The following is a 22,248-nucleotide window of genomic DNA, read 5'->3' on the forward strand; positions in this document are numbered from 1 at the left end:
ACTTTTCAAATGTGCATGCTTCCTTCTACAAACTAACTTTACCTTCATTGTTGGGCATTAAAGGCATGTACTACCATGCCTGGACCTAAGGTTTTCTTTAACTGAAACTTGCTCTGTACCAGGCTCGCCTTGAATTCAGATCTGCTTGCCTATGTCTCCTGGGATTAAAGGTGTGTTTATATTCCAGCTGAAGGTCTTTGGACATGATCTCTTGCCACAACAGCCATGTTCTGAATTAAAGTTCCTCTACAATGAGATCTCCTGGAACTAAAGTTATAGAAGGTTGTGAGCCACTGTATGGGTGTAGGGAAACAAACCCAGGGAAGGGCAGCCAGTGCTCTTAACCATTGAGCCATTTCTCAGATCCTTCCAAATGCAATTTTTAAACCAAAAACTCCATGAAGGCTGAACAATAAATGATCCGTTGTTAAACTTTTTGAAGCACTTAAAGATGAGTGTTTAACTGGAAGCAGTGGAGCATGCCTTTAATCCCAGCACTCGGGAGGCAGAGGCAGGCAGATCTCTTTGAATTCCAGGCCAGCCTGGCCTACAAAGAAAATGAGGCCAAGACAGCCAGGCCTACACACAGCCAAGGCTGCACAGAGAAACCCTGTCTTGAAAAATCAAAAACAACAAAAAGATGAGTGCTTTGTCCCAATTTGAATGAACTGTCAATTCTCATGAAATGAACCTCTGCATGGGGACACACAGTGAGAGGAGAGTCTGAGCTATGCCTGTGTGTGATGCCATCCTTTTTTTTTTTTTTTTTTTTTGGGGGGGGGGTTTAGACTGGGTTTTTCTGTGTAGCCTTGGCTGTCCTGGGCACTCTAAACTTAAGCTGGCCTCCAGTTCACTATGATGTGCCTGCCTCTGGCCCCCTGAGTGCTGGGATTAAAGGCATGCACCAGCACGCCCAGCCACCCTTTCTTAACAGAACAAAAATGAAATAGTTAAATTTGCTCCAAAAGGCTTAAAATTAAACAGTTGTTTGCTGCCTGTAGCCCTGAGGTCTGTTCCCTAAAAGCACATACTCGTTGGCCATCCCCTTTCATGGTTTTGTACATGTTGCTAAATAAAATGGGCCTTTGCCCATTCGTAAAAGGATAGGGTTTTTTTCTTCTGTTTTTTTTTTGTTTGTTTGTCTTTTTTTTCCTGTTATTCTCCTAGCCTTCCTCCATCTTTGCACTATTTTTAGATCGTGTTAGATATTTCTTGTATTTGGGGCAGGAAGGGCTATAATGATGTAAATATTTTTCATGTCTTTAATTATATTTCTTTGTATTTATGACTAAGCCTTTCTAAATCCTTTCTATTTAGCTCTGTAAAAATGGTATTTTGGAGTCTTTAATGTTCTATTTAAATTTCTGTAATTTTAATATAAAAATTCTCACTTTTTAATAGTGAAGCTTTAAAACATAAAGTTATCTTCCAAATTTCAATAAGGAAACAGGGCAGAAGAACGGAGTACTTCTAGCTCACCTATTAACTAGAAAACATGCTGTAAAACTGAAAGCACCGGGGGCTTGAAGCAGGAGTTCAAGATTTTAATGTCAGCTGTGCTACAGGAAGCCTTATGAAAAGACAATTAAAAATATACACAAAAATGTGGCTCATAATTTAGTAAGTATGAAATATGTTCTATTCTTTGGACCAGAAGTCTTGCCCTGTTTTATCCCACAGTGATAATCAGAAATGCAGGTATGTAGTCAATCATGAGGGTACACACTTGTAATCCCAGCACTCCCGAGGCCAAGGCAGGAGACAGAATATGAGGCCAGAGCATGGATTAGCAGCTAAAAACTTGCTACTCTTGCAGAGGACCTGGGTTCAGTTCCCAGCACCCACATGGCAGCTTACAACCATCTAGTACTCCAGTTCAAAGGTACCTGTTGTCACCTTCTGGTCTTTGCAGACACCAGGCAAAACACTCATATTCAATAAATAAAAATTCTAGGCACTCTTATCCTACATAGTGAAACTCTGTTTCAGAAAGTTGTTTTTGACAGACAAACCTACATCTCAGTAGCCCTATTGCCACATAGACCTGTGAACTTTGGGCAGTGTAGGTAACCGGAGTTATCTGAAAAACAGTAAAACTGAAAATAAGAAGTATTTTATGATTTCACATATATGAGGTATCTAAATAGTTTGAGGCCAACCTGTACTGCATCATTTGTGACCTTGTTTCTCTCTCCCTCTTCCTTCTCCTCCCTTCTATATCTCTCCCTCCCCTCCTCCTTTCCTTCTCTCCCTTTCTTCTCCTCTCCTCTTTTCCCCAACCCTCCCCCCATCACACACCCACTGAAGAAATGAGTGTTAACCTCTGGCAGAGGTTAATTCCAACTCCAGAGAAATCAAAATTAACTTCTGGCTATGGTGGGTACATGCACATATACACAATTTTAAAATAAAATAAATAAATTCAATATATCAAACTTTGCATGCTAGAGCTAACTTGTGGCTTTAGAACTAATTCATAGATTTAGTTCTAAATCTAAATTAATCACTTGTATCAGAAAAAATAAGAGCAAAATGTTTCTAGCTTAAGCATTGCCCAAATCTAGCAGAAAACAAGGAAACAAAACTCATAATGGTAATCAAAATTCAATTAAGCCAAAAGTCAGCTCACTGTATCAATAAAACTGAGATACCTTTTGATGTAGGATGGGTGGATAGACAGATAGAATATGAAAGAAAAGACAGTGCTACCAAACTTACAGGTACAAGAGATGATAGGAATTGCCATAGCCAACATTGTTCCAGTAGACTAGATGAATAAAGCAGAGTGAAGGATTATCTTGCATGGCACATGCTACCATAACGTAAGAAAGAGAAATAAGGCTGGAGAGATGGCTCAGTGGTGAAGAGCACTGGTTGCTCTTTTTAGAGGTCCTGAGTTTAATTCTCAGCAACCACATGATGATTCACAATAACCTGTAAGGAAATGGATTTCCGCTTCTGGTATTCATAAAAACAGAGCACTCATATACTTAATATAAATAAACAAACAAATAAATAAATAAATAAATAAATAAATAAATAAATAAATAAATAAAAGCCTTTACAAAAAAGAATCGAAAGAAAGATGAAATTATCTGTGCAGGTAGGTTTCTGTTTCAACTATAATAAACTGCCTTAAATTTTGTGACTTAAAACAATATAAACAGATGGGCATGGTGGTGCATACCTGTAATCCCAGCACTTGGGGAGGCAGAGGCAGGTGGATCTCTGTGAGTCAAGGCCAACCTTTTCTACAAAGCAAGTCCAGGACAGTCAAGGACACACAGAGAAACTCTGTCTCCAAAAACACACAAACAAAACAATATAAACATCATATTTCAGTCAGTATACCTTATAAGTCCAGTCTCCTGAAAGTTAAAGGGTAGTGTCCTACAGAAATAGACCTGAGGCAGTTTTGAAGAAGCCATGATTTCCTATGGCATACAGTCACCATATGTAAAACAATTTCTAAGTAATTGAGCCTCTCAATATAGAACCAAGATTGTAAGAGGCTGGTAACAGCTGTGCTAGAAGCCAGTCAGCAGCTACAATGGTTAACATGGTAGGGAGAAGAAGCTGAGAATTTTGAACAGCAAAATAGAGCAAGGGAAATGAATATTATCAAAGATCAGTTTTCTGGGCGACAGCCAGTGATCTGACTTGTAAGATCAGATTTGACTGGATGATGCTACTAGAGAATAGTCTAGCAACTTTAAGAGACTAGGACAAAGCTGAGAAATCTGGGAAAAGGTCTACCTCATTTACTAAGATTATACAAGGTTCTGGGAAAGCCTTCACTGAATTTTTTACAAAGATTGGTCTCAGCTTTGAACAAAGTTTTATCAGACTCTTACATGAGGTAGGTGTTGACAGAGACCTTGCATTTGAAAATTTAAATACTAAATGTAAAAGAGTTATCAGACCATTAAAAGCACGGACAGCACCAATAGACCACTGGATAAGGGACATGACCAATACTGGGTCTCACAAGTAACATGCTAATATCATAGGACAAGCTAAAGGTCTTCAGTATCAAAATGCCTAGTGCTTCAACTATGGAAAATCTGGTCATTTACAAGGAAATTGCGACCAAGCCACTAAAAGCCTCAGATCTCAAAATGTTTTGTGCATTAACTGTGAGAAACACAGTACTTTTCACCAACAGTACTTTCCACAATGGGTTTTCCAACAGACCGCCTAGGATTCCTGTGTTTTGCAGACATTTCGGCAAGGGAAGAAGGGACCACGCATTGGATCAATGAGTGCAAATCCAAGAGGGATATCCAAGCCAACTTCTTGCTGTCGGGGAAACAAAATGGTGGGCCTAACAGTTGAGGCCCCACAGCAAAAAAAAAAAAAAAAGCCATTTTCCTCTTGCCAGCCATGCAATCACAAGCAGGAAGAAAAAAACACAACTAAATATTACCAATCTCATGCACACAGGGTAGGTAGTCTGCTCTAGACTAGGCCACAGATCAACCTCTTGCCCTATCTCCCAAAATTCAATGCTACAAAACAAACACTGGAGTTTATGGTCCTTTGCCCTCAGGGACAGTAGGGATGATCTTGGGAAGGAGTGGATTGATTCCCCAAGGATTCATTGTGCATCCAGGAATTATAAATGGGGATTTCAAAGGATAGATTAAAATTATAGTCTATGTAGTAAAAGAAATGCAAATTAATGAAGGATAGGATTAGACAGCTGCTATTGTTTTCCTATGTTAAAGGCAAAGCTACTCCAGTAGAAAGAACAGGGGGGTTGGAAGTACTGGGAAAACCTGTGTTCTGGCAAACAGTGGCTAAAGATCAGAGGCCAAAATTAAAATTCCAAGTGAATAGTGTTAGAATAGAAGGTTTGGTAGATACAGAAGTTGATGTGACTATCATTTTCCCAAAATTTTGGAATTAGAATGGCCACTGCAAGTTTATACACAGATAAGAGGAATTAGAAACTTACCTCAAATAAAACAAAGTATCTAATGGGTTAAATGTGTGGGCCTGGAAGGTTGAACAGGAAAGTTAGACTGTATGTGGCTGTCATACCCATAAATTTATAGGGAAGTTATCATTTACAGCAATGGGGTATTCAGATTAATATTCCTGCAATCCCAGAGACCACTCGTGATGAAATTATGACTGAAATGGTAGATGCTCTTGGGGAAGGTATTAATATATGTCATCACAAAGAATCTCAGACTGTTGTTCTAAAGAATGAAAATCCCAGCCTGATTTTACCAAAGAAGACTCATGTTATTATTAAAGATTGAAAATCCCAATAGTTTTATCTTTACTACTAAAGACTCAGGAGCCAGATGCTAGCATGAAAACCTGCTAGCTCAGAGAAGCAGAGAAAGCACCAAGCTGACATTCCTACTCAGTTCACATCTCAGAGGAAAGAGCGAAAAAGCTCACCAGCCCAGGAAGTAAAGGCCAAAAAAAGCCAAGGCCAAAGGTCAAAAAGCCCCAAAACCCAGAAAGCTAGAGCCCCTTCTATTTCTCCATGCTGTCTTAAATACCCTTCAACTCAGAGTCCCTCCTACTCTTTAATCCCTGTCAGCTGGTTTCTTGCTCTGCCTCTTGACCTAGGGTTAACTTTATTAACTCCTTCCTACAGAAAACTCTTGGATTAAAGGTGAGTGTTAGGGCTGGCTGAACCACACCATAATCATCTGTTTACAATAAACAGAATGTTTTCGGATTAAAAGTGTGTGTTAGGACTCAACCACACCAAACAAGAAACAGGGTTTACAGTTCACAATCTTGGGGGTTCACAGTGGGATCAAACATCCTGCAACAGACTAGAAGCCAGATTCAAGGATAAAAGCCTACTGGCTCAGATAGGTAGAGAAAGCACCCAGCTGACCTTCCTACTCAGCTCATGTCGCAGAAGGAAGAAGCCAAAATCCAAAAGCCCTTTCTTCTCCACTCTACCTTAAATACCCTTCAACTCAAAGTCCCTCCTTTCTGTTTAATCCCTGTCAGCTGGTTACCTGCTCTTCCTCTTGACTACGGTTAACTTTATTTAATCCTGTTACTGAAAGTTCTGTATCAAAATTAAATGAATATATTAAGTCAATCAATCAGTAAATATTGAATAAAACTTTAAAGGTTTTAAATATCATCTAGAGTCTGAGGGAGAGCAGGCTATTACTATTACTAGAACAGAAAACATCTAACCCAGAAAACACATTCTTTCTTCCCTGCCTTTGGACAGCAGCTCATGTCCAGGCTAGTCTCGAATTCACCACGTGTCAGAGGATTACCTTAACACCTAATCTGTTTGCCTCTGCCTCCTGCTCAGATTATAGGAGGTGTGTGACACCAGGGCCCAGCCATATTCTATTTCACCTCAATTCACTTCTCATAATACAAATAAAACCACCTTAATCCCTTTTCTATATGATCTGTGTATTACCTGGAAATTAAATTACTATCCTGATTCACCATCTCTTCAATTATTTCTCTTATACTCAACATGGAATACCTACCCCACAAAGTGACTTTTCAAAGTAAACTCAAGTAGATTTAGCAGATTGGTTCATAGCTCTATCTCATTCCTTAAGGAGCAAATGGGAAAATATTGTGATAAATATAAATATTGCTTATAAGGCCAACTAATCCAAGGTATCAGGACAGACGTGTGTGTGTGTGTGTGTGTGTGTGTGTGTGTGTGTGTGTGTGTGTGTTGACTTGACTAGGAATGGTCCCATAAACTCATATGTTTGAATGCTTGGCCCATAGTGGCATTATTAGGATGTGTGGCCTTGTGGAGGAAGTGTGTCACTGTGGAGGAAGGCTTTGAGGTCACCAATGCTCATGTTACACCCAGTGGGGCACTTAGTCTCCTATTGCCTGTGGTTCAAAGTGTAGAACTCTCAGCCCCCAAACTGTGTGTGGGGTGCATGCCTATAATCCCAGCACTCAGGGAGGCAGAGGCAGGCAGATCTCTATGAGTTTGAGGCCAGCCTGGTCTACAAAAAGAGTCCAGGACAGCCAGGGCTACCCAGAGAAACCCTGTCTCAAACAACAAAGACAAAACAAAACAAAAAACAAAACCCAAAAAAACCTCTCAGCTCCTTCTCCAGCACCATGTCTGCCTGAAAGCTGACATGCTTCCTGCCATGACAATAATGGACTAAACCTCTGACACTGTAAGCCAGCCCCAATTAAATGTTTTCTTTATGAGCTGTTGTGGTCATGGTGGCTCTTCACAGTAATAAAACCTACCAAAGACAGTGTGCATGTGTGTGTGTGTGTTCAGCTACACATATAGGCATAAAATGAGCATAGTTCTGTATTAAAATTAGTTACAGGGCACACTACAATCAGAGGCCTCACACGGACACAAGATAGGCTCAGAAGAACAGTAACTGCAGGTAGAACTTGAGTGCTGAGACTCAAGCCAAGTCCAAATAAAACAGTTTATATCTGGAAAGGAAACTTCTTTGGAGAAGAGCAGAAGGCAGCCATTCATGGAGTCTGGTCTAACAGGTCTGTCTGCTACTGTGTGTGATCACTGAGTGGACAGTGACTTGAACAAACGAATTTGTCTTTCGTCGCACAGATGTGGCATGGTCACGTCAGGGCATCTTCTTCATGTCCTTGCTTTCACATGCATGCACTCACCACAGTTTACGTAACTCTTCCTAGAAGGCGACCTTGTAGGAAGGACCTTCTGCGCTCTACCCCATCCACAGTGCACGGTCAGCTCACAGCTTCATTACCCTGTGACCCTTCATTACCCCTACAGAGGGCCCTCTACTTTCCAAACTCCTCACACTTTGCCATGTTTCCCTCAGACCAAGCAGCTTGAGACAATTTATTCTTGGAAAGAACGAATAAAGGGACCAGTAAAGAAAGGGGCCAATAGAATCCAAGTAATAGAGGAAAAACTCATGGAAATAGAGCAAAGCCTGAGTGTTGATGGTGGTGGTAATGGCAGTGTGGAGCTGGTTGGGGAGTTGGCGGCTGAGCAAATAGAAAGAGCCCTTGCCCCCAAAACCCATGTTAGCTCACCTCTTACACATCAACATCTAGTGCATGAAATAAGAAGGATTTATTACATTTTTAAAATATTTACATGTGTGTGTGTGTGTGTGTATGTATATGTGTGGGCACATGCCACAGGGCACAAGTTGAGGTCAAAGGATAACTCGCAGGGGTCAGTTCTATCTACCATGTCAGTCCCAGGGATGAAATTTTGTTTATCACCTTTACTCACTGAGACATCTCACTGGCCCAAAAATAGGGAAAAAATATATGTTTCAGGTTAGATAGAGTAGCTTTAAAATGGATCTCACAGGCTGGAGAGATGGCTCAGAGGTCAAGAACACTAACTGTTCTTCCAAAGGTCTTGAGTTCAATTCTGAGCAACCACATGGTGGCTCACAACCATCTATAGTGAGATCTGGTGCCCTCTTCTGGCCTTCAGGCAAAACACTGTATAAATAATAAATAAATAAATCTTTAAAAAAATAAAATAAAAATGGATCTCAGGTGAAATTTCTGTTAGTACCAGCTACTCATGGGGTTTGGGGGAAGGAAGCTAGGACGGGAGATCTAGGAACAAAGACAGGTTTTGCTGGGGACCCTCACTAGGAAAGAGCCTTACTACAAAGTGAACACACTTTGGGGCTAGTATGTGTTAGGTACTAAGATATAAGGCCAGGAGTCAGGATGCCTGGGATCGGATGGCTGGAAGCTGATCCTGATGACCAGTCCTATTTGAAAACCTATCTGCTGTACACGAGATGAGAGAGAACCTAAAGGGTGTGGCAGGTCCCCTCTGCATCAGCCACAACAGTGTCTCGGTGCACCCTAACGTTGACTGTAAGGTAACAGTCAATACTAGCCATCACAGAATGCCACTAAACACAGATTAACAAGAGTCCTAACAGGGCTGGGATGAAGCACAGAGCTTACCTACCCAGCATGCATGAAGCCTCAGGTTCTATCCTCAGCACTTAAAAATTAGCATGGTGGCACATGCCTGTAGTCCCAGCATTCTGAAGGGGAAGGCAGGGAGGTCAGATTTCTAGGTCATTTATAGCTATATAATGAGTTCAAAGCCAAAAAGGCTGTATTTACAAATAAGGTCTCAAGAGTTCCCTGTGTCTAAGCCTAAGCCTGAAGTGTTGAGATTATAGGCATTTATAGAGGGGTTTTTTGTTTGTTTTGTTTTGTTTTGTTTTGTTTTGTTTTGTTTTGTTTTAGATTTATTTATTATTTATATGGTGTTCTCCCTGTACGCCAGAAGAGGGCACCAGGTCTCACTATACATGGTTGTGAGCCACCATGTGCTTGCTGGGAATTGAACTCAGAACTGTTGGAAGAGCAGCCAGTTCTCTTAACCTCCAAGCTATCTCTTCAGCCCCATTTTATAGTGTTGAGGCTTTTTCTTCTCTTGGCTACTGTGAATAATACCTCTTTGGCTATTTGTATAGAAATCTCTGTGTGGACATATGTTTCTTTTATCATGAGTAAATGTGAAGGAGAAAAATTGCTGAGCTGTTTGACAATTTAAGAAATGGTCACACTTTTTCAAAACTGGCTACAAGAGTTTACATTCCTTATAGCAGTATATGGAGGTTCTAGGTTCTCAATTTATTATTGCCTTTGAGGTTTTTGTTGTTGTTGTTCTGTGTTCAGAGATCAAACCTGGGCTTTCATGCTATACTATGGAAATGATGGGCAAGTGTTGTACATACCCCAAGCCCATCTGTCACTTTGTGGGTATGAAATGTTCCCTCACTATGTCTCTACTTCCCACATGTGTATATGTAGATCATTACTCATGATGCTGAACACCCTTTCAAGGACACAGGACTTTCATATACTTTCTTATTTGTTTCCGCTTTGTCTTCCTATTCTTAAGTTGTGACTGCCTTTTGTATATTCTAGATACAAGCCCCTTATCAGATGTATAATTTACATTTTTCCCAGTTTGTGACTTTATTTTTAAGTTTATTTCCTTGTTCTTTGAAGGATAAGTTCCTAATTTTTATAAGATACAAACTATATATATATTTTTTTTATCATTTGTGCTTTTGATGCCTTAAGATTTTTTTTTTCACCCTATGGATAAGGTGAAGTTCTCTTCCATTTCCAGTGTTTTTTGAAGCTCCAGCTCTTACATTTTTGTCTACAATCCATTTTGAGTTGAGTTTCCTGAACATTATAAGGCATGTACCTGTGTACTGTGGGCAGCCAACATTGCTTGAAGAACTAAAAGAAAACACAAACGAAACACAGCCTCCCTGGGCTGGTGAGATTACTCCATAGGAAAGGCTCTCTGCAAATCTTGATGGCCTGAGTTTGATCCTGAGGACTCACGCCATGGGAAGAGAAAACTGACTGCCAAGTTGTCCTCTGACTGCCACATATCACTACACACATATAACCACAGATACCCATACAGTAGTAAATAAATAAATAACTGTAAAGAAACTATCTGTCCTTTACTGTAAAGCAATTTTTCTAATTGAATCACCCAGTGTCTTTGCTGGAAATCAGTTCACAATAGACACAAGAATTCATGCTGGGATTTGAGAACATACTCATGACTTAGCAAATTCTGACACAAATTGGTTTGTGTACTAATATTATCACACATTTCCTATTTGTTTGAACATCACAGGAAACTGTTACTCTTGTTTTGTATAGTCTGTGCTCATTTGGGTTTACAGTTACCATACTTGAAGTCTCTTAATTCCTTCTTCTATTTGAGAACTTGTTATATTTGTGTGTGTGTGTGTGTGCGTGCATTTGATTCTCTCCTTTCATAATGGGTATTCTTGGGGTGGAACTCAGTTTATCAGACTATATAAGTGCCTACACCCACTGAGCCACTTCATAGGCCTCACTTCCTGTGAATTTCTTATCTAGAACTTTTTTTTTGGGGGGGTGGGGAGTCCGGAGGACACAGTTTGGTATTTTTATAGCAGGAACTTAAAAACTATTTTTGCTGAAAACCACTGATTTCTCACTTGGAACCTCAAGCTAAGCAAAGACAGGAAGAAAGCCTGGCTTCTTGGTCTTCATTTTGTTTCTGTCTATCTTATTTTGAGTTTGCTCCTCCCCAACCCTTCCTGTAGGCCTGTTAATCATCATGCTCAGAACATCTGGTTAAGGTTGATTAGCCCTAACTTTACCTGTCTCTCTACTATTGTTGTGAAGAGGCTCCGTGACCAAGGCAATTTATAAAAGACAGCGTTTAACTGGGACTTGCTTACAGTTTAAGGTGAATCCATGATCATTATAGTGGAGAGTGTGGCAGCTGGCAGGCAGGTGTGGTGCTGGAGCAGTAGGCTGAGAGCTAACATCAGATCTGTAAGTTGCAGAGAGAGAGAGAGAGAGAGAGAGAGAATGAGACTGGACCTGTCTTGGGCTTTTTTGCTTTTTTTTCTGTTTTTGTTGTTTGTTTGTTTGTTTATTTGTTTGTTTTCAAGACAGGGTTCTCTGTGTGTAGGGCTGGCTGTCCTAGAACTCACTTTAAAGACCAGACTAGCATCAAACTCACATAGATCCACTTGCTTGTGCCTCCCAAGTACTGGGATTAAAGGCGTGTGCTTCAAAGCCCGGCTTTTGTGGTTGTCTCGTTTTGTGACAAGGTTTCTCTGTGCCCTGGTTGTCCTGGAGCTGGCTCTGTAAACCAGGCTGGCTTTTGAAAACGCAAAGTCCACCTGCACTGACACGTCTCCTCCAACAGGGCAACACTTCCTAATTCCCAAACAATTCCACTGACTGGGGACTAAGCATTGAAACATATGAGCCTGTGGTGGGCCATTCCTATTCAAACCACCACACCTTCCCAAAGGCAAGAGCAAACCTCTGGAGCCTAAGTTGGGAGCAAAGCAATATCAAAGACATGAATATTAATGTCCATCAAGATGGTTCAGCGTAGGTAAGGGCTCTTGCTACCCAGCCAAAAGACCTGGGTTCAATCCTTTAGATGTCCATGCTAGAAAGAGAAAACTGACTTCTATAAGTTATCATCTGAACGTTGCACATGAGCTGGGGCATGTGTACCCTTGTGTGTATATGCAAGCCCAAATACACAAATAACTTTGTTTAAAACAAAACAAAACAAACAAACAAACAAACCTTAAATGAGGGGCTGGAGAGATGGCTTAGCATTTCAGAGCACTGGCTGCTTTTCTGGTGGACCTGGGTTTGATTTCCAGTATACACACGGTGGCTCACAACCATTTGACTCCAGTTTCAGGGGACCCACTGACCTCTTGTGGTCTCTGTAAACACTAGCTGTGCATGTGGTATATAGAAGCACATGCAGACAAAACACTCATGCATGTAATATCAAATTAAATCAAAAGATATGAAATTTTTTTCCTTTTGAAAAACTTGTGGATGTCTACTTTTGTTTTGCTATCTCACTGTAATTAGAAATATTTTTCATAGTAACAATTCTTTCCAGTCAAGGCCTGAGGCTATGATCTTGGCCAGCAGATAAAAGGAGCCTCTTGACTCATCCATCCTTCAATGGCCACACCTACAGATTACTTTTTGCCCAACAGAAGAATGGAGTTTCTTGACTCCTTCAATGGCCACACCTACAGCATTTAAAACCAACTCTCTGTTGAGCACCCTTGAGACCTCATCAACCTCAATCAATCTCTTCTAAGTGGATCTTGGCACCAACGATGCCAGTATTAGCGCACAACTCTGAGTCTACTGTCTCACCTGACTCATTCTACACATCACACTCTGTCAAATATTTATGTTTTCAAGCATGGGGAAAGGAACCAGGATGGCATCCCCCAGGGACAATGCTGAACCCCCCACTTAAAGGACCAGGAGCCTAAGTGGATGGAATTAAGAGAAAGAACCAGGCTGGAAAATGCAGGAGTCCCCTTTCTGCTTCCTAGCTGGGATGGCTCTGCTCTGCCACATTAGCTACCATGATGGACCAACACAACACTGAACTAAAACACATCTTTAAAAAATAATAATTTATTTAATTTTATTTTATGTGCATTAGTGTGAAGGTGTCAGATCCCTTGGAATTGGGGTTTCAGATGGTTGTGAGCTGCCATATGGGTGCTGGGTATTGAACCCAGGTTCTTTGGAAGAGCAGACAGTGCTCTTAACCCCTGAGCCATCTCTCCAGCCCCTAAAACACATCTTAACTCCATTTTTTTTCCTTTTCTTTTCTTCCTGTTTTCTGGGGCTAGAGATCAAGCTGCCGTGTTCCCTTTTAAGTTTAGTTTTCTCATGCATGTTAACACAGTGACAATGCATACAACTGATTAGCATGTGGAGGAAGACTTATACTTCTTTTGGCTTCATACTCTATTCTTTTCCCTCAGGGAAACATGATTTGACTCACAGATTAAGGGAAGAATCAAGCTGGGGGCGTATTTACTCATTGGTACATTAAGAAATTAATATGCATAGGTCTTGGGTTCAGTCTCCTGCACCGGGCAAACTATCATTTTCAGAAGAACTGTTTTGGAAGATGTATTCAGATAAGCATTGACAAAGAATTCTCTGTTGGACTTTTAACAGTACTAAGCCAGAGCAGAAGATTTTCTGGGGGGGGGGGTGTCTCTGGAGCTGTGAAAAATTTAAAATAAACCATATGACAATAATAATCAGTACTCTATACATCAGGTATTACATTTTCAGATTTAGCCATCTGTCTCTATATCTGTCTACTGGTTTTTCAAGATAAGGTTTCACTATGTATTCCTGGCTACATTTTCAGTTTATTATATTTTGTTTATATATTTAAAGAACCATAAGTACATATTCTGAGTGTTCACTAAATATAAATTGAATGCTGCATATTTTTCAGAAATCGTATTGTTTAGGAAATATACAAAGATCGTTTACTCACTTTTATATGACTACTTGATAAGTCATCATTCCCCTTGGGAATTCCACTTGCTTTGGATAAAGGTTCTTGTGTCCTTAGACCTAAGAACACAGCTCTCTAGATTTTACTAACCTCTCTAGATTCACATTAGGGTAGTAGCTAACAGTGGAGGATTGTTTTGGCCTGTTTCTTCCAATTGGGGGTAGAGAGCTCCCCAATGCCATCACAGACAGGAGTAACAGGCCCAACACCAACCTCAGATATTCCTCACTAAATGTAATTATAACAAACTACGGGAGCAAGTTTGCTATGTACTCTTCTATGTTTCAACTGATTGAGTCTTTGTACTAAACACTGTTTCTGAAATGCAATGATCCATCAATAACTGGAAAAAAAAACATTTGCTAAATATCAGCAATAATGAAATAGTTAAAATAGTAAACATTAATGTGTAGTATATGCTGCCTTAGCTCAAACAAACCTGAAAAATCATAAAACAAACACACACAAAAAACACCCAGACACATTTGGTAATTAGTTGCGAAAATATATTAAGATTTTTCTTTTCTTGATTTTAATCTCCAATTAGTAGGGCTGTCATTCCACATTTATTTTTATGAAATAACTCCAAATTAACATGTTTCTGCTTGGATTTGTTTGGTAAATAAAGGAAGCATTTTCTACCACGAAGGCGCAACTGTTCATGCTACAAATGGGAAGGAAAGGAAGCAAGAAAGAAATGTTTATTTTCTATTCATCTATATTGCAGCTTTCTTACCAGAAGGCCAGTAACCCAAGGCTGTCAGGCAGCTTCAACTAAACAGCCCACAAATGAAACCATTTTAGCAGACAGAGGTCAGAGGGCAAACAGAACCAGCTCCCGCTGTGTGAATGTATGCCTCTGTTTTGGCTGTGAGATAGATCAAGGGCTTCCCAGACTGTTAGACACCAGCTAAGATAAAGCAGGCCACAATTTGGAGCCAGATACAGAGCATGCCATGAGGAGGTCAACAAGGCTTCAGAAAATAAAGCAGAAGCAGAAACAGAGATCACCAAAGGACAGAAGCCATGTTGTCCAATGACAATGAAAGCTGATCGAGACAGATAGAAGAGAGAGACCTTAAAAAAAATTCGGGTTAAGTCAGCTTGAGCTAAAAGAATCAAACCAAGGGAAAACGTTTAAAAAAAAAAAAAAACAACTTTGTAGAATCCAATAAGATGTGCTGTGTAGTTTGATTTTCAGTGATCTCAAGGACATGCTGCACTAAACCTGATGTGCCTTGTGCATGTATGTGTTTGAAATGCAGAGCCTTGCTCATACTAGGAAAATGCTCTGCCACTGACCTACAGCCCTCAAACCTGACTTCTAGAGGCTAACAAGAGATCCTGTGGTCAGGTGCTTTGATTTTTCTTCTTTAGATATACACACCATTCATCTGTATCTTAAATACACTCAGGTGTTTGCACAAGTGCTGAGCCAGAAAGCACGAGAATGGGTGTAAATCTGTCTCTATTATCAGGAAACAACTCAGGCATATGACCTGCCAGTGATAAATCAGCAAAGCCCTATTTGTCTTGCTTTATGAACAGCAGGAATTGGCCCATTTGCAAAGGCGCTGCCAGTGGCTCTAAATGTAGGAGAACATTTATCACTTTTCTTGGGACCTTTCTTGGGATTGCTAGCTTTGACGTCAGCTATGTTAATAAACAAACCAGAACCCTAGTGGAAAATGTTTCTTCTATACCCAGACCTCACAGCTAATTTTACCTGGGAACTTCTAATAGATTACCCAAATTTGCTTATTTGCTTTTCTCTTGTGTCTATCTTCACATATATCAGGGTTAATGAGGAGCTCCTACGACTGTTCTCAGTGAAGGAGTTTAGAGTACTGTCTGCCTTGTTAGGCAGGACTAATGAGCTCATTTGCAGAGAGGGCTGACAGAGGGTTTAGTTTTGCTGCTTTTGTTAGGACAAGGGATGGGATATCTAACGACAGGCCCTTTAAAATAGCATCAGTAATGCATTAGTTAATTTGCCCATCTCAGTTAACATGTGTAGGAGTGGGAATAAAGGACAAGTTATGCACATGCCAAGAGATGTAATTTCATATAACCTAACGACAAAATGCCATAACACTGGCAGTAAGAACCATTGATGTTTTTGATATTTCTATTTTATGATTATATAAAAGTCTATGCATTTTTTTTGAGGATGCAATGTTATAAAAGTAGGAAAATAAAGCTCAGGAAAATGGGATTAATGAGGAAGCCATTTGCATTTTATGCAGATTTAAGTACTAGAGTATTGATTTGCAAGTAGGCTAGTTTCACCACATATGATCTATATACAAAGCTCATACAGATACTATGTTTTATTCCTGTATAACTCTAGAGCCTGTTAATCTAAAAGATATTAATCTAACGCCTTCTTGCAGTAGAACCAAGAAATAGGAGTGTGCGCATGTGCATACAAGCATGTATAGTGGAGCTGTGACACATAAAATAAGAAGGTATAATATTAGTTGTAATGACAATAAATTTTACCCAGAAGGCCTCAGATTTTTATTCAGTTCCTGTTTTCCTTATGCTGGGCAACATGGAAGCAACATTATAGGAAGAAAGACAGGCATGATGGTAACAAGTGTGGTGCAAGCGTGAGGGGCCAGGGGAGATGGCTCAGAGGGTAAAGCACTTGCCACAGGAACATTAAGACTTGAGTTTGAATCCCCAGAACCCAGTGAAGCTGGATGTGGCAGTTGTTAATCCCAGTGCTCCTATGCTGAGACGAGGAGTGGAGATGGGAGAATCCCCAAAAGCTCTTGGATAGCTATCCAGGTATAGACAAAACAAACAAGAGAGAGACCCTGTCTCAAACAAGGTAGAGGGCAGAGGGCCAAAGCTATTTTCTGGCCTCCACATGCCGACTGTGGCATCAACACACACACACACACACACACACACACACACACACACACACACACACCACAAGTTAAAAAAATAAAATCTTTAAAATAAAACATTTTTATTCCATCCTGCTTGCCTTTTCTTGTTTGATTGGTTCATTCTGGTGAAAGCCAGTTGCCATGTCTTGAGCTGTTCTAGAAAGAGATCCACATGGCAAATGGCTGTTGAAAACTTCTAGACAATAGCCAGTAGGCACTCAGTCCAAACAGCCTCCAAGGAACTGGATCTTGCTACCAAAGGTGGCGAGGGTTTTCGGAAACCCTCTGAGACAATGTCTGCTCCAGTATCAAGATTGTAGTCTCGTGATACTCCAAGCTGGCTGGCAAATGCTAGTGAATGCTCAGCTCATGTCTCCCCAGATGCTTGATCCATGGTCAGGTCAGTAACCTTTAGCTGCTAAGCTTTATTGTAGTTTGTAATGCAGCAATGGAAAATCAGAAGGAAAGATGTAAAACAGACTGATGACTTAAGAAAAAAAGATTTTGGAAAGCACTTTTGATTTTTGTAGATCACAGAAATCTGAGTACTTTATATGCTGAAGAAAGTAAGGAATATTTGAAAACACAGCAAAAAGGAAAAGATCGTTGGAATTGCAGAAGGAGACAAGAGGATAATACAGAACAGAGCCTTCTCCAGCAAGCAGACTCAAGCAGGAGAGGCCCAGCTTCTGGGGCCAGCTGGGTGGAGCACATCTGTGACCTCAGTGTGTGGGACCCTGGCCCTTGAACAGGTGGGATTCCAAGTTTGAGGCCATCCTGGGTATCATAGTGAGAGCCTGTTGAAAGAAAGGGAGGGCAATTCACATGCCCAGAGCCCAAGTAAACAGAGTATGTTCAGCCCACAGAAAGATGCTTTCCACCTGAGACTAGAGGAGACAGGAAAGAAGATGGAGATACTAATAAAGTGTTTTATGGGGCTGGAAAGGACAGAAGTTGGCCACAGAAATGTTTCAGCATTTTGTATGAAATGTGAATCCATTTAGCATCCAAAGCTTGAAATGAGTGGCAATGAGTTACAAAAGCTACTAAGGTAAAGAAAAAAAAAAAAAAAGGAAATGATCTGAGAAGATATATAAATGTTAAGAAAGAAAGAAAGAAAGAAAGAAAGAAAGAAAGAAAGAAAGAAAGAAAGAAAGAAAGAAAGAAATGGTATGAGAAGTTAAAAAAAAAAAGTCAGAGTAGCCGATTTGGGTCTGGAACTTGCTAGGTTCTGGTAAATGCTTTTGCTTTGGTGCTTCTCAGGAGCCCGTGTAAAAACAAAATAAACAAGCTGGAAAAGGTGAATAGCAGCTGCACTACTACAAGGGTGAGATATTAGAGAAATAGAATACTATTTATGTAAACTGGAATTAAAAACAAAAAACCAAAAAACCCTGGGTTCCGGGGGCAAAAGAACAGCTGGTCCTGCAGCTCTGCTTTATAGCCTAGAAGCAACACAACAGGTGCTGTGGAAGAACCAGACTCTCAGACCAAGGGCTGGCGCATGAGCTCACCTCATGAAAGGGACCACGGGCTGTCCAGTTTCTTCCTGAGAAGAAGACAAATTGCCGCCCACCCCACAAGCCCTATTAAGTGAACTCCTGTTCACTTAAAGTCATAAGACAGAGGCAGAATGTCAGTCTGGCCATGTCTTTGTAAGAGCCCTGTCAAATAAGGTCAGAACGAAATCCTCTCCCCTGCTCCCTGTAACTACAGCCTGCCTGGGACTGCTCTCTCACACCTACGAGGGATGGAGTTGGCTTCTATTTACTTCTCCTTCATGGTTTGAGACTTGAGTTTCTGGATTCTGAGAGCTTGGGCCTAGGAAGAGAAGGAAGGAGACATAAAGTTCTGATGTGACTTACACAGAGACCCAATGTCATGAGCTCTTAGGCTTTGTAGGGGTTTAAGGTTGGTTCTGTCATGGCATTTCTTCAGGTCGGAGGCTTTTACTTACAGCTGCTTGCCCTGTGCTCACTCATTTCCCTCAACATCACGCAAACGTTCTCTCCGGGGAGTGAGCCGTCTCTACACTGGCAGACTTCCTCAGGTTGACATGGGGTTCCATGCTTCATGTGTGATGGCCTTGCTCTTTGGTTTTGTAGAAGGATGTAGCCTCTTCAAAGCAGGGGCATTTCTCTTGCTTGACACCCCCTCTGCAGCCATTGGTTCCTGGGGTATCAGAGGATAGACAGTTCCCAATGGGCTAGGATCAAAATAGTGAGAAAAGGGTGGAGCTTCATTTGAAGAATGTGTTTCTGGCCTGCAGGAAGCCCTGGGTTTGAGTACAACAAAGCATAAAAATGGGCACGATGGCACGTGCCCGTGAGCCCTGCACTCAGGAGGTAGAAGCAGGAGCATCGTCCTTGTACAGTAAGTTCAAGGCTAACCTGGGCTGCCTGCAACTGTTTAAAAAAATAGTGGAGAATGGTGGGGTGAGGGTGTGTGAGAGGGGAGACTTGGAGGAGAGGAAGAGGGCTGCAATCAGGATGTCAAGTGAGTAAGTGAAAAAATTTAAAAAATAGAGAGCAGGCAAGGGCAGCAAACAGTGTTTAGTGGGAACACTGGTACAGCACATGTGTGAGCATGAGAATTTTCATATGAAAGCCAGTAACAAACCTTAACATGGAGAGGATTGATCAGATGGGCAACTTATGAGTCTTAGAAGACAAGAAGTTTAAGAATTTCAGGATTAGTGTCAGAGCTTTCAGCAGGTCATCAGGGAAAGATCTTCTCTGCTTCCTGATGCACCATTCTTGGCAGGTGGCTCTCAGGGCAGCAAGATGAAATGTAATAAACAAGCCATCATGTTCCAGTCATAGACAAGAAGAAGGGAAGAGGAGGGAAAGGAAGAGGAGGGGAGGGAAGGGGAGGGGGGGGGGGGGGAGGGGGAGGGGGGGGGAGGGGGAGGGGAGGAGAGGGAGGAGAGGGAAGGGAGAGGAGGGAAGGAAAGGGGCAGTATATGTCTGTCCCTCATGTGTGCCTGTCCCTCAGCCTCAAGCTCTAGTCACAGAGGAGAAGGGAAGGGGAGGGAAGGGGAGGAGACAGGAGGGAAGGGGTATGTGTGCCTGGCCCTCATTCTCTTTTGAGACAGGGTCTCATGCTGCCTAGGCTGGCCTTGAACCCAAGTTTTATAAGGTGCTGGGGGGGGGCTGAAGCCCAGGATACTAGCAACCTGGGCTTCATGTCAAGGCTGCCCCTTTAAATAGTAAAACGATAACTTGCCTAGCAATTCTGAAGAAGATTCCTGTTTAAATATCATTGGCAAAACAAAAAACAAACAAAAATGCCAATAGAGCCCCCCCCCCCACCATATAGATATAGTTTTTTGAGACAGGGTTTCTCTGTGTAGCCTTGGCTGTCCTGCTTTGTAGACCAGGCTGGCCTCATACTCACCGAGATCTGCCTGCCTCTGCCTCCTGCGTGCTAGGAATAAGGGCACTCGCCACCACCATGACCAGCTAAGTCACTCCAATTTTTGATGGATGTTTCACAAGTCACAGTTGTTTGATATGGCAGCACCATGAATTTAGAAATAGAATGAATGTGGTGTCAGGGAAGTAGGGGCAGTTAGCAGTGAGCACCAGAGTAGTTCTTTATCATAATCTCCTGCTGCTGAAGAAGAAGGCAGTAGTTTGCAGTTGTAACGGTGGCGATGACGGAGGTAAGCCAAGTTTTAGGGTTGACCTTGAGATTAAAAACAGTCCCGGGGCTGGAGAGATGGCTCAGTGGGTAAGAGCACTGTCTTGCTCCTCCAGAGGTCCTGAGTTCAATTCCCAGCAACCACATGGGGGCTCACAACCGTCTATACCGGAATCTGATGCCCTCTTCAGGTAGAACACTGATACGTAAAATAAATAAATGAAATGTTAAAAAAAATAAAATAAAATAAAATAAAAACAGTCCCAACCTCAGGTGCGACACAGTAAATGAGGCCTTTTCTATAGTTCTGTGAAGAACTCTCACACTTCACTGGCGTATTACATGGAACGTTGCGTGATCCCTGTTGCTGGCCATTCAGTAAAGACAGGCAATATGAGCGTTCCCAGACAGAGCCAGCCAGCGCCCTAAAGCTCCGTTCTTTCCAACTGGAACTTTTATTACTGCTGCCATCACCTCTGGACATCACTTCACTTTTCTTTTTTTTTTTTGACTCTCAGCATAGAGAGTTTTTTTGACACATTTTTTTTGGACACAGCTGTAACACCCTAGGGAGCTCCCAGCCTTCAGCGCTGCACTGGCACTGCAGGGGCTTCTTGAACTCAACAACCTTGGCCCCTCCTGTGTGCACTCAGCCATTGTTGTAATCCAATAAACCCCATTATATGTATATATGAATATGCGTGCATGTTCTGTTCCTCTTGACAACAAAGATATCACCTCCCTACAGGCTTAAAATATTATAACAAATGTTGGATTAGGGTATAAAATTGCATATAAAATATCATCATATATATATATATATTTTACCACAGAACTCACTAGGTAGTCCAGCATGGCTCAAGTTCACAGCTGTCTTCTCACCTGAGCTTCCTGAGTGCTGGATACACACCCGGCTTATTTTCTAAAAAGCCCCATAGAAAAACTATTTCCAGGACTAAGTTTTTTTGAGTGTGATTTTTTTTTTTTTTTGAATAGTAATTGTGACAGTTGACTGAAAATGGCCACCATAGCATCACATATTTGAACTCTTGGTCCCAAACTGGTAGAACTGCTAGGGACAGACTAAGAGGCGTGACCTTCTTGGGGAAGGTTTGTGATGAGGGGCAGACTTTGAGGTTTTAAAAGACCTCATCAGACCTAGTAACCTCCGCCTTCTGCCTGTGGATCAAATGCAAGCTTTCAGCTACTGCTCCGGCACCATGCCTGCCAGGAAGCTGCCACGCTCCTCCCCATGAGGCATGGACTAACCCTCTGAACTTTAATGTCCCAGTAAACTCTTTCTTCTATAAGCTCTGTTGGTCATGGTGTCTTCACAGCAATAGAACTAAGCCGGGCGGGGGTGGTACACACATTTACTCCCAGCACTTTGGAGGTAGAGAAAGATGCTCTCTGTGAGTTTGAGGCTAGCCTGGCCTACATAGAGTTCCAGGACAGCCAGGGCTACACACAAAGAAATTCTATATATTAAAAAAAAAAAAAAAAGTAACTAAAACGGCAATAAAATATTCCAAGTTTCAGATGCTGAATATACCTCAAACATTAGAATTTTAAAAGCAACTAATAAGTGACTGGAGAGATGGCTTAGTGGTTAAGAGCACTTATTGCTCGGTCATGAGGACCTGAGGTGAGGTTTCAACACCCATATAAGGTGGCTTGCAGATTCGTGTAACCCAGCTCCAGGGGGTCCTATGCCTTTTTCTGGCCTGGGCAGGCGTCCACACACACTCACCCAGACATAGACATTCATGGGTGTGTGCATCAATTCAATTCAAATAAATCTTTTTAAAAAGCAAACAATGACCCTTGAAA

Source organism: Psammomys obesus, unplaced genomic scaffold (assembly GCF_907164565.1).
Source record: "Psammomys obesus unplaced genomic scaffold, mPsaObe1.curated_primary_1811, whole genome shotgun sequence".
NCBI classification, from domain to species: domain Eukaryota; kingdom Metazoa; phylum Chordata; class Mammalia; order Rodentia; family Muridae; genus Psammomys; species Psammomys obesus.